This window comes from Chrysoperla carnea, chromosome 2 (assembly GCF_905475395.1).
Source record: "Chrysoperla carnea chromosome 2, inChrCarn1.1, whole genome shotgun sequence".
In the NCBI taxonomy this organism is placed as follows: Eukaryota; Metazoa; Arthropoda; class Insecta; order Neuroptera; family Chrysopidae; genus Chrysoperla; species Chrysoperla carnea.
The window spans coordinates 20,203,362-20,215,542 of record NC_058338.1 but is presented as its reverse complement, the minus strand read 5'-3'; the positions used below and the strand labels follow the sequence as shown (position 1 = coordinate 20,215,542).

General features: G+C 27.0%; 1 protein-coding gene across 1 annotated transcript in view; it reads right to left on the bottom strand.

Moving 5' to 3' along the window:
* Nucleotides 1-9,905, bottom strand: part of LOC123291710 (sodium channel protein para) — a 112,968-nt gene extending 103,063 nt beyond the window's left edge. Inside the window, exon 1 of the mRNA XM_044872102.1 lies at nucleotides 9,685-9,905. The gene's annotated coding sequence lies outside the window, so the exon portion shown is untranslated. The remainder of the gene's footprint in view (nucleotides 1-9,684) is intronic.
* Nucleotides 9,906-12,181: the final 2,276 nt, after the last annotated feature.

Below are 12,181 nucleotides of genomic sequence, written 5' to 3'. Positions count from 1 at the left end.
TGAGATTGAATTGGCCATATTACCCATAAAAATGTAAAACTAGACTTGATCCATGACAAAAATTTGAAAGTGAAATTAAAATTGATTAAAAAATGAAGAAGTTATAAGCAATCAAAGATTGCATTCAAAGAGTGTCCATCTCCTTTTAGCTAAACAAAATTTTATATGTAATCTCTAAGATCATACCCACGTATGGCGTCACTCGTTGGTATCTCTGTTTAATAAGAAATTAAAAACATATCTTGTACACTAGTCATGATTTTTAATAATCAACTTCACTTTTATATTCGCAAAGTGAGAAGTCTTCATCAGAAGTGATAAAAAAAGTTTAGTCCAATCTCTTATTGAAGGCGATATGTAATCAGTACAGTTCACGATGTGATTGAAACATTGAAAGCCCTACATGTTTCTCTTACAGACATCCATTAGTCTGACTGTCGAGCAACAGCTTGGTCTTTTTAATTGGGATTATCTCTTGAGTGAGATCTTAATCCCATTTATACTGCGATTACCTATAGTTTGAAATTGTAAGGGCTTGTCCTTACATCGCCTAAATACGCAATAAAACCAGAGAACTATGTTTGAGAACTTATTCCCCAATTATAATGGGGTACAAACGACATGGGTTGCTAAAATAATATTTATCTACAAAGTAAAGTCGTATCTATCGAATGTACCTACATTCGATAGAAACGCAATTGCAATGTCGTTACAAAATCCACAAATCACAAGAATAAAATTCTAAATTTTAATGCATACGTACTACCATAAATCAATTGTTCGACTTCACATTGATTGACAATCAGTTTTAAGCCTACCTACACTGTGATAAAATGCCGTTAATTCAATAAAAATGTATTAGAAAAAAAAATCAATATTTGCTAAGAAACTCTAAATTATAATTCAAGGTATATTTGACTCAAGGTATTACCTTAAAAACTTAAGAAAAGAACCTACATTTTAAAAATATACAAGTAACCCATAATCTGTATTGTCTTACAAGAAATATAGCATCGAATGTTAATATAAAACGTCATGAAATTTCAATGAAACTTAAACTTTTCAAATTCCTTTTTTTTTCAACATTTTTCTTTCCCTTAGTTATTTAGTGTTATAAATGGTTACAAATTAAAAAGAATGTATTACTAAATTTCTTTCAGTATTAGTAATAATTCTTTAGTAGGTACTACAATAGGATCAGTTTTCAGTATTATATCACAACAACTTATACTAAAGTGGCTGTTTGAAGTATTAACAATGAACCGTTAGAAGAGGTTTGTTGATTTGAAAATGAAAAGCCTATATAGATGGTTTTTGGAGGGGATTTTACCAAATAATTTCCACTTCAATATGCAGTATACTGTACCGTAATATTATAGTCGAGGCTTCAAATTTGGTTGTTCAAGGCAACTAGGAAAAAGAACAAGGACACCTCAAGTACTTTAACGGCAAAACAGAGAATTAAATTAAGGAGAATGGAAGAAAATACACTCGAACCCGAACTTCTTGGATTCATGCTCTACCAATTGGGCCATTCGAGCTCTAGACACAGAGTGCAGTTTTTTTAACTCATCGAGTTTTTTATTATTATTATTTGTTTTGTTTACTTTATTGATGTATACGATATTTATTTACATCAAAGTCTCTCGATTATAATTGACGATTTTAATATGATATATACATATATACAGCGTAAACTAAACATTGACAAATATCTTGTCTAGTAATCTTAATTAAAGAGAATTGAAAGAAACTTAGAGAATTAAACTTTACAAATGTATCTTTTCATAATAGAAATCCAGGTTATTGCGGTTTAAATAACCCATTAATCTTGTGGTATTATTAACCATACACTACTTAAAAAGTCAATATCACGAAACTTTCTAATTTTGTGAATGCACTAAGGCTCATTAATACGCTAAGATTGTTACCTTGAACTATATTATTTACCGGTTCATTCGAATTTGTATTTCGATCGAAATCTATATGCACATTGGGAATTATTTCAAACAAAGTTTCATCGTTTTAAATTGAAAAAATGCAATAAAACAACACTCTTCATATCAAGACTAATATAAAATTACACGAAAAAATGAATAATAAAAATTTATGTATAAAATATATTTGTAACAAAAGTTTTGAACAATAAAGAGCAAATAAATTTTGAACAATATAAATTATATTGCAGAATTTATTTACATATAGGAAAAGTTAAGTAGTACCTAGAATCCAAATTTACATTTACGGTTTTTAAAACCATATATTAAAATATCATAATCAAAATTGCCTCTGTTTGTTTGTAGCACTGTTATTCCTCAACACAATTTATTACACACAGAAGTGTTTACGAAAAAATGTTTCAAACAAAAGTTGTATTTATAAGAAATATTTTTTACATTTAAACTTTTGTTTTATCTCTAATGGTTTAAAAGATAATCAATTAAACATTACAAACTTTATAAAAACTTCTGCTTGATATATTTTTTCTTACCTTGCAATATTTACTGGATATACATACTATTTAAAATAGTAATATGCTCAAATATTTGATCATGCTCAAATATTTAATTTTTTTTTTTTAATTGAAAAATTAAGAGCACAAGAAAAAAAGGTTTAAACTTTGAAATTTATGCTATAAAAACACAATCATACTTCGAACATACAAATTCATTCACTATTACGGAAATCCGAGGTCAAAACTCCCAGGCACTCCACTATATATGGTATAACAAATTTATGTTTAAAACTGAAATACCTATGGTTTAAAACCTACTTACCCAAAAAAGATATGGTTAACGCTGTTTATACTTTATAAAAAAAAAAAGACAAATGTCAGCTTGTAAATAGACGATCAGAAGAATCAAAATTTTTATTTTTTCCGCAACAAATTTCTAGTTTATTGAAAACAAAACCACAAAGACAGTCAATAATCTTCAATCTAAAAAAATACTTTCTCATAAAATAGTCCAATTTCAATTCAAAAGCTTTCGAATAAATAGGAATATCTATCAAGAAACTATATAGGATATTCAAGGTACGTATGAATTTAGGTACTATATCTTACCCTATACATTTACGGTAATCATATCCATATTTTTGAAAATATACAGGGTTTTCAAAAAGTACAGAATCCTCATCTGATATTAGAAAATTTTCGTCAATGTAAAAATTGTTTGGTTCGAAGATGGGAAAATGTTTTCAGTTGACAATTTTACCTTGGAATATAAGGTTATTTCATCATGTTCTTAACGCATAAGAGACAGACGAAGAATTTAAATTTAAAAGTTATTCCATATTATTTCGGTAGAAATTGAATGAAAAATTTTGTCTAATAATTTTATCTATCAATCCAGTTGGTTTTCAAAAAAGTGTTTGCAATAAAAGTGGTAGGTTTTTTTTTATAAGAACACCCACTTACTTTCAAATTTTCCTCATAGAAATTTTGGAAAATTTTCCGTTCGTAAAAAGTATTAGTTCTAATTTTTTTAACTTGTTTATCGCCGAACAGTAACAGCATTTATTAAAAATAAAATAAAATTTCCCAAACTCTCGTGAAAACGATATTATGCAAAAGAAAGTAGATATAAATTATCATACATAATTTATCAAAAAAAACACCTCTTTTACATCGTAGACAAAAAAAAAACTTTTCGGTTCGCTTGGTATAATCTATGCCGCGAATTGTTTTATTTTATTTTTCTACATCACCATTTTTTTTAAAGTATTTTCGTTTAGAAATAAAAGAACAAATGCATCATGGTGGGTAGTCTTTCGTAACCTAACAAGCGTTCACTTTATATATGAGCTATATTTGTATTTTGAACAATTATTCTAACAATATGAATATCAAGTAATTCCTTGCCACTTCTGACTAAAAACGTTTTCTGTAAGAGTTATAACATCAGATCTTTTAAGTAAGATAATATATAATACCTACTTCTTAAATAGTGGTAGATTTCATTTTTTTTTCTTTAAATGTTTTATTTAGACGGAGTGGAGAAGACGTTTAAGAGAAAAAAGTATTTATATAAATAGAAAACAAAAGATTTCAGTCATTATAATGACTGGAAATTTTTTATATAACTTTTATATTTATTAAGCAGTTATGAAAAGGAAGCAAAATTTCTAAATATATTGCGATGAGAATCGAGAATTATACAGGCTCAGTTAACTTCTTCTTTTTTCATATAGTCAAATCATATTTGCCGATATAAAGGCGATTCTCAAAAATGCATGTCCTCCGAATTTTATCCATGAGAAACTTTGAATCGAATGTGAAGAAGACGCACAAACGAGAAGGACAAATTGATTCAAGGGCGAGCGTAAGAAAGATAGAAATGTAGGTTTGACACAATAAATTCGAAAAATTTTTTTAAAGTATTTGAAAAATTAAATACATTTTATCGAAATGAAAATTTGAATTCACATTACGGCCTTAGTGGGATAGGGAGTCTTTTTGTTTGTAATTTTGCATAAGATATAACAATAATAAATTGGCAATACATAGTCGGTGTGGTACTGAAGTCGTGTGAGTGCGAAATGAAAATTTGAATTAATTATTACGGTCTTAAAGGAATAGGGAGTCTTTATGTTTATAATTTTGCGTAAGATAAAATAAATTGGCAGTGACAATGCGGTGTGGTACTGAAGTCGTGTGAGTGCGACCTTTGTAGTTCACACGACTAACTTCCCAGAGGGGGAAAAACATTTAAAAATAGGTCTTGTTAGCCTAATTGGTTTTTCTTCGAACATGAACTGCAACTTATGCTGGAACGATCATTATCTCCATAGATAAATGATGTATTTTATCCACTTTTCAGATTCTGTTTATTCAGTTTTTTCCAGTATTTTTATTACCATTAAAAAACAGCTCAACTAATTCTGCTGAAAATTCTCTTTCAGTTCTTAAATTCACTATTACTCGTCGAATAAGCCCAGTAACGTGTTACTGTCATAGCTGGTTCGTGAGAAAATCGAGGCGAAAGAATCCGAACGAACATACTCACATACGTACACACACGCTCAGATATCACATAAAAAGGTTTGATTCGTATATTGTGGCCTTGAAACCGCGGAAATATTTAAAACTGGAGATTTTCAAGATCGGAAATGCAATTGTTTTACGTTAATTAGCGCAATCTTTCTCATATGCAAGACACATAAATATGTTTTCAATTTCATTAGTACAACCCGAATAACATTCGGATATTGTATCATACTACGAAAATATGATACAATACGTTTATTAATTTGAAATATTAATAATTGTAATAAGTGAAATGGCAGAGTTTTACTTACTTATTTACTTGTTCATATGTTTTAAACTTTGTGTCATGTTAACAATAAATTGAAATTATTATTTGTCTTCAATTTATAATTTATTATTAACATTATAATAATTATTTTTGATAATTAATAACAAGTAGTATGGGATATTCATTCTTCTCATATGTTGTCAAATTGTTATGAATTTAAACTAAGATACTTTTGTAATCTGGAAATTATTTTTCAAACAGGATATGCTTTTTTTATCTTGTTTCTATATATAATCTGCTTGTGTATGCATAACGCAGAAACTATTTAAGGGTGCAAGATGAGTTTTTTTATACCATGCATATATGTAATATGCAAGGTATACTAAGTTTAGTCCCAAGTTTGTAACGATTAAAAACATTGATGCTACGAAAAAAATTTTGGTATAGGTGTTCATAGAATCACCTAATTAGTCCGTTTCCGGTTGTCTGTCCGTGTGTATGTCAACACGATAACTCAAAAACGAAAAGAGATATCAAGATGAAATTTTTATAGGGTACTTAGGACGTAAAAAGTGAGATGCTTGACTGACACCGACTTCAAAAATAAGTTTTTTTTATTTTGTGCTTTTTAGTGAATCTGAAGTACACTAACTAATTTGTTACTAAAAAAAGAATAATCGAAATCGGTTTACGTGATATTGAGTTATTCGTCCTTTTGTCGTGCATACTTAATGCCAATTTAAGACTTTTATGGTTTTTTCATGGATGCCGTTGTTAGAACTGGACCATAATGAAATGGAACCATACGACCTCTCGTATCACCATCTTTCAAATAGATAAAGAACCATCAAAATCGGTTCACCCAGTCGAAAGTTCTAACGTAACACACATAAAAAAAATAAAGTCGAATTGATAACCTCCTCCTTTTTTGTTTGACGTCGGTAAATGAATGTATTGCAATCTGTCCTTGGTAATTGTACGAAGTTTCAATTCAATCTAACGTTTTGAAGTTGGTGAAATTCACGTTCAAGGATTCCGTTACATAGATACATACAAACATAGATACACACCAAGCTCATAAAAGCTTCTTAATATAAGTTTGATAGAACGTTTTTGACAAAGGAAGCATTTGTTCATAAACACATTGTTTTATTTTTTAAGGTGTTATTCTCATCAAAAGTAATTTATAGCGCTAATGATGTAAAAGTTTAAAACATTTGAGGGAATATCTAACAATTGATTATTTGAAATTTGATTAATACATAAACTGGTTTTGTTTAAGTTGACCTAGTTTTTTGTTTTTGAAAATCAATAAAAGTAAATTTTTTCACGATTATATTTATATTTTTTCAGGATTTTATAAAAAGCTGACAAAATATCTACGCAACAAAAACGAATTTACCAGAAATGTATGATGGTATATTTTCTTATATTAAATATCGTATAATAATAGTAAATCGAATTAAGATATTATACAGACAATTTTATTATGCGTACGGACGATAACGGTAAAAACGCCAATAATGGATAAAATGTCCTTGGATAATGGTATAGCCATGGTTTACACACATATAAAAACAGTCTATATAAACTATGTCAAATACGAAAAATTCACTGTACTCACTGAAAAGATTAGATTCATAAATTTTCGTATAAATAACATTCGTTAATTAATTTTATACTATTTATGGATGAAATAATGGAAGTGATTTGATATCATACATAAGTCAAGGTTAGACATACTTCCATATGTAACTATCAAAAAAACCCTTTTTGGTAAATATTTGTTTTTAACCGACTTCAAACAAAAACGGAGGAGGTTATCAATTCGACTGTATTTTTTTATGTGTGTTACCTCAGAACTTTAGACTGTGTCAACCGATTTTGATGATTCTTTATTTGTTTGAAAGTTGGGGCTTCCCATGTGGTCCCTTTTCATTTTGGTCCAGTTCTGACAACGGTATCCATGAGAAAACCATAAAAGTCGTAAATTTGCATTAAGTATACACTCTTTTTTTAATGACAAATTAGTCATACTTCAGATTCACTAAAAATCACAAAATAAAAAAGAAAACCGACTTCAAAAGAAAAACTTTTCCAAAACAAATTAATATGCACTAAAAAATAAAAAAAATAACGATAATATAATGTAGTTAAACTTATTGTTATTTTTGGAGTCGGTGTCAGCCAAGCTAATGTAGCAAACTTTTTTGTCACAGTTTGTTTCATTGGCTGACACCGACTCCAAAAATAACAATAATTTTAACTAATTTTTAATGCATATTTGTTTTGGAAAAGTGTTCTTTTGAAATCGGTTTTCTTTTTGTCAAAAGTTTTTTTTTTTATTGTTCAGGTTGTATAATTTTCCAATATTACCCGCTATTATTAACCGCTACACAAGAATTTATTAAAATATTCTAATTTTCAATTTATATTACGTTAAAATATTTTGTTTTTATTTTGTTTGATGTGTTAAGCTAACTGAAGAAGACTGAAGCTGTGGTAAGCTAACTGAAGCAGAAATCAATTCTAAGTTTTCGGCTGCCTCAAGTTCACTACTACCTCTAGGTCTTAAACAATTTATCTTAATTTAAGAATAAACAAGAAAAGTTTAGCAGATTAAATTTAGGTCATAAATTTCAAGGTAAAAGAAATATTTTAAAAAAACGTTTGACATTATTTTTCACGTATTTCGATGTTACAAAATAAAAACATCAAAATGTACTTACGAGATCCTAACACTACAATATTTTCTATTCATATCATAACGTTGTGTGTTCGTCAATGTCATTTAGGCAATTCGTTTTTCGTATTTTACTTCCTTGTATGAGGATCACACCCAGCTATGTGTTTATTGGTGAGAATTTGATGTTTTTGGACCTTGATCGATTTTATATTTGCACTTTTTCTCATTTTGAGATTCCTTTTTAGTAGTTTTTATACACATTGATGCAGATAAATGTTTGTCAAAACAAAAAAAAATATTTAATACAAAAGTTGCAATCAATTGGTATTTTGAAAACAAAAAATTTTTTGTAAGCAATACGGTAAAAATTTCTTTTCTAAGAAAAAGAACATGTTTTTTAATGGCCCTAAACAAACAATTTGTTTAAAGCAATTTATTACCCAAGATTTTATTCAAGCAGTGTGTGATATATCGGATTCAATGCTGAAAAAAAAGCTTCATACAAAAATGTATTACTTTAAAACGTTTATTTTCGCATTAGTAGAAAAATTGGATGAATTTAGTTTTCACGCGTAAAAATTTGATATAAGTAATAAATTTCGATGAAAATTTATCGATTGTGAAGTATTTCAAATATTTTAATTCATATTCGCCACCATAATTTCATTATGCGCAGAAAAAGAAACTTTTTTTTGACAAGCACACCTTTAGCTTGAGTATTTATTGGAATCAAGGAAAGAAATTTATAAAACAAAGATTTTCACATACTACTTACAATTTTATAATAAATAAAAAGAAAAATTACGCAATATAGAGGGCATGCCAATCTTATATATTAAAATACCAAACTTAACTTTGAGATTACAGTTTTAAAATAATTCAGTAAACAGAAAAAAAAAATTAATAAAAATTAATTAACTTCTTTCATAATTTAATGCAAATCAATGTAGCATAAGTAACAAAAAGCTTTTATATTTGCTATACAAAGCATTCTAGTTATCAGATCAAGTCGTATTTACACAAAGGAAATAGTTCTGTTTGGTACTTCCGATAAAGTTTTTGTATAGTAAATGATATTTAATTTTTTTTTTTTAAATTAATAATCAAAACGTAGCAAACTAAAAATGTAATAAAAACTAGAACAATGTTCAAAATTTATCTTGTATATCTTTGAAATTAACCATGTAAAGCTAACCATACGCCATATAACTTTTATTTTAACTGAAAAGTCACAATAAATTTGGCGAAATGCCCAATATAAAAAAAATCTTTTCCTTAATTTTTCACATGCATGTTAAATTTTGTGTGTAAAATAGTAAAAGAATAAAGTCTGTTGAAAATAAGGTAATTTATAGGTAGTACGAATTTATGCTTTTAAGTTATAAATTTTTCCTGGAATTTTATGAAAATTTATAAAAATTGCAGAAAGAAAATAAGTGGAAAAACGTTTTTATGTATGGTATATAAGACACAAATTTAGTAGTATTATAAATTGTTGATAAAGCTTCGACGTATGTTCTAACAGTATAGCTATCTCTATATACAAACGGTACCCAATGCGGCATAGGTCAAAATCAATGCGGCCATACCCTTCTCACTAATGGTAAAATGCGACAAGGCGACATTCCATGTACAATACACGATTAAAAAAAAAAAAAAAAACATAATAGCATAAATTAAAACAAAAATAATTCGAATTTAATGCGAAAAATAAATACTGACAAAAAAAAAATTGCCACTTACATCAACTTTTCTTCTGCAGGTTAAATATTTGTCGTACATGTATGTGCTTCATTTATCGCTATCGATACATAAATAATCGTAAACTTTGTTGTTTGTTTAAGTTTAATAATAATTTATTTATTAAAGCACTATGATTATTTATATAATTAGTTTTATTGTTAATTAAATAATTGCAACCATATAAAAATGTTGACAAAATATTTACGCAATTTTCAATTATATGTATTTGAATTAACATTGAGTCCATTCCGCTTTGAATCCGATCACAACATTTTTAATAAAATTCTGTAAAATTTATTTTAATTATAATTTTTTTTTAATAAAAAATAAAAAATTATTTTTTTAAATTACTATTTTTTTTTTTATTAAATTATTTTTATTTATTTTATTTTATTGTTTCATAATTGTGATGGTTTATTATTTTTCTTTTTTTTTGTATATCACACATTTTTAATGACAAATAATATATACATATATATATAAATGTGTTATGTATGTATATATATATATATATGTATGTATGGGTATGGATTATTATGTATTTATTTATGTGAAAAAATGAAAGAAAAATTAAATGAAAAAATTAAATTGAAAAATCAAAAAACACTAAAAGAAAACACAACATTAAAAAACTATTTTAGAAAAACAGAATTAATTTATAAAAATGATTGTTAATCCAACAAACACTGAAATTACACCAATTTTATCTAATATTGAATACAAGTGCTTGTATTACCAATTCACCAATTCCTGCAATGGACGCCATTTTGTCCTGGTTGATGAGTTGCGCAATATAGATTCGGGCGTTCATATACCAATTATTTTATATATGATGATTATTAAATTTATAAATATTTATAAAAAAAAAATTGTTTTATTGTAAAAAATGTAAGTGGATGTTTTAAACAAAAAATTAAATTTCAAAGAAAGCATATCGTTATGGTGGAGGTGTTGGGAAATTACGAAATATGATTACAAGTTAATCATTTTTTAAAAAGATATTTAAAGAAAGATAAATTATTAATAAAATAAAATATTCTTGTATTTTGAGTTCCTAGAAGCAATTCTAAAACGAATTTATACTATAGAAGGCAGAAGATAAAATATATGAGAAGCCTGCGCTGAAAAGAAACAATACATTGCTTTCTTGTGCAAATTACTCACGAATGCTAAGTTACTTTATATTAAAAATCAAATTGATTGGAAACTATTAAAAATTATTGTATAAATTCCTGTCATGTGTGGCTAATAAATATGCTCATTTCTCAGCTTCTTAAACTTTGTGGTTTGCATTGCTTTGAGTCATTGAGATATAAGTTCAACTATGAGTCAACGATCATCTTCTAAATTTAGAAATTTACTTTTACCAAAATCAGATTCTCGAAAATTTCAAAACAAACAAAGCCAGCCTTTAATCAGAAATTACTTACCACCAAAAGTGACGTTACATTAAATGATGTAGACAATCTTTGGACACTTGAAATCCGGATAAATTAGGAAAAAGTCATGGCCAGGATAAGTGCAGGTATACTAAATAAAACTTTTTTTGAAATGCTGAAAAGTATTAATGTCTGGAGTACCGAAAAGGTAAAATATAAAAAAAGGATAAAAGAATGAACGATACGTAAGTCAAACACATCCTGAAATCACTTTTTCTTAGAAAAACTATTTAGAGAAAACCACAGTCATAGGAAAAAAATCTGGAAAAAACAATTTATGATACTTAATGACCTAGTTATTGGCTGCTTCCAACCAAATAAATCAATTTCAAAGCGAAAGAGCTACACTTTTTTTTGGGGAAAGATACCAACCAGATGAAATTTAAAAAGTGACATCATTAGATATCCAATTATTTATCAACGGATCCTCAAATACTTTTGAGGTACAATACATAAAATTGATTTCAATTGAAATAGAATCCGGTCAATTTATCCCAATTTGATTATAGGCCATCACCCATTTCTCACAGTGGACATATTCATACACTATCCTTAGAATATACCTTTTTTAATATACTTTACAAAAAAATATTTTACCAAGAAATCGATTATTTGAAAAACAGGTGTACTAAAGTTAACCATTACTAATTATTCAAATTTTTTATAATCTTTTTCTTCGTCGATTTTATAACTTGAAAAGGTGCATATTCATTGTTTTTAATTAATTTTTAAGAAAGCTTTAATTAATACAACGTGCATAGATACAAATTATTTAGGTTATTATTATTTAATTATATAATCGAAGGTTAATTGAGACATTATGGTAACCCTTTATATCTGGGGACATACCTAACATTTGTTAGGCAAAGACACATGAACTAAAAGGCACATGCGTATTAAGTAAAACAATTGCATGATGGAAAATTTCTGAAACAAGGATATCTAAACTAAAATTGAATCCTATATATATATATATATATATATATATATATATATATATATATATATATATATATATATATATATATATATATATATATATATAGTGTGTAGGTATA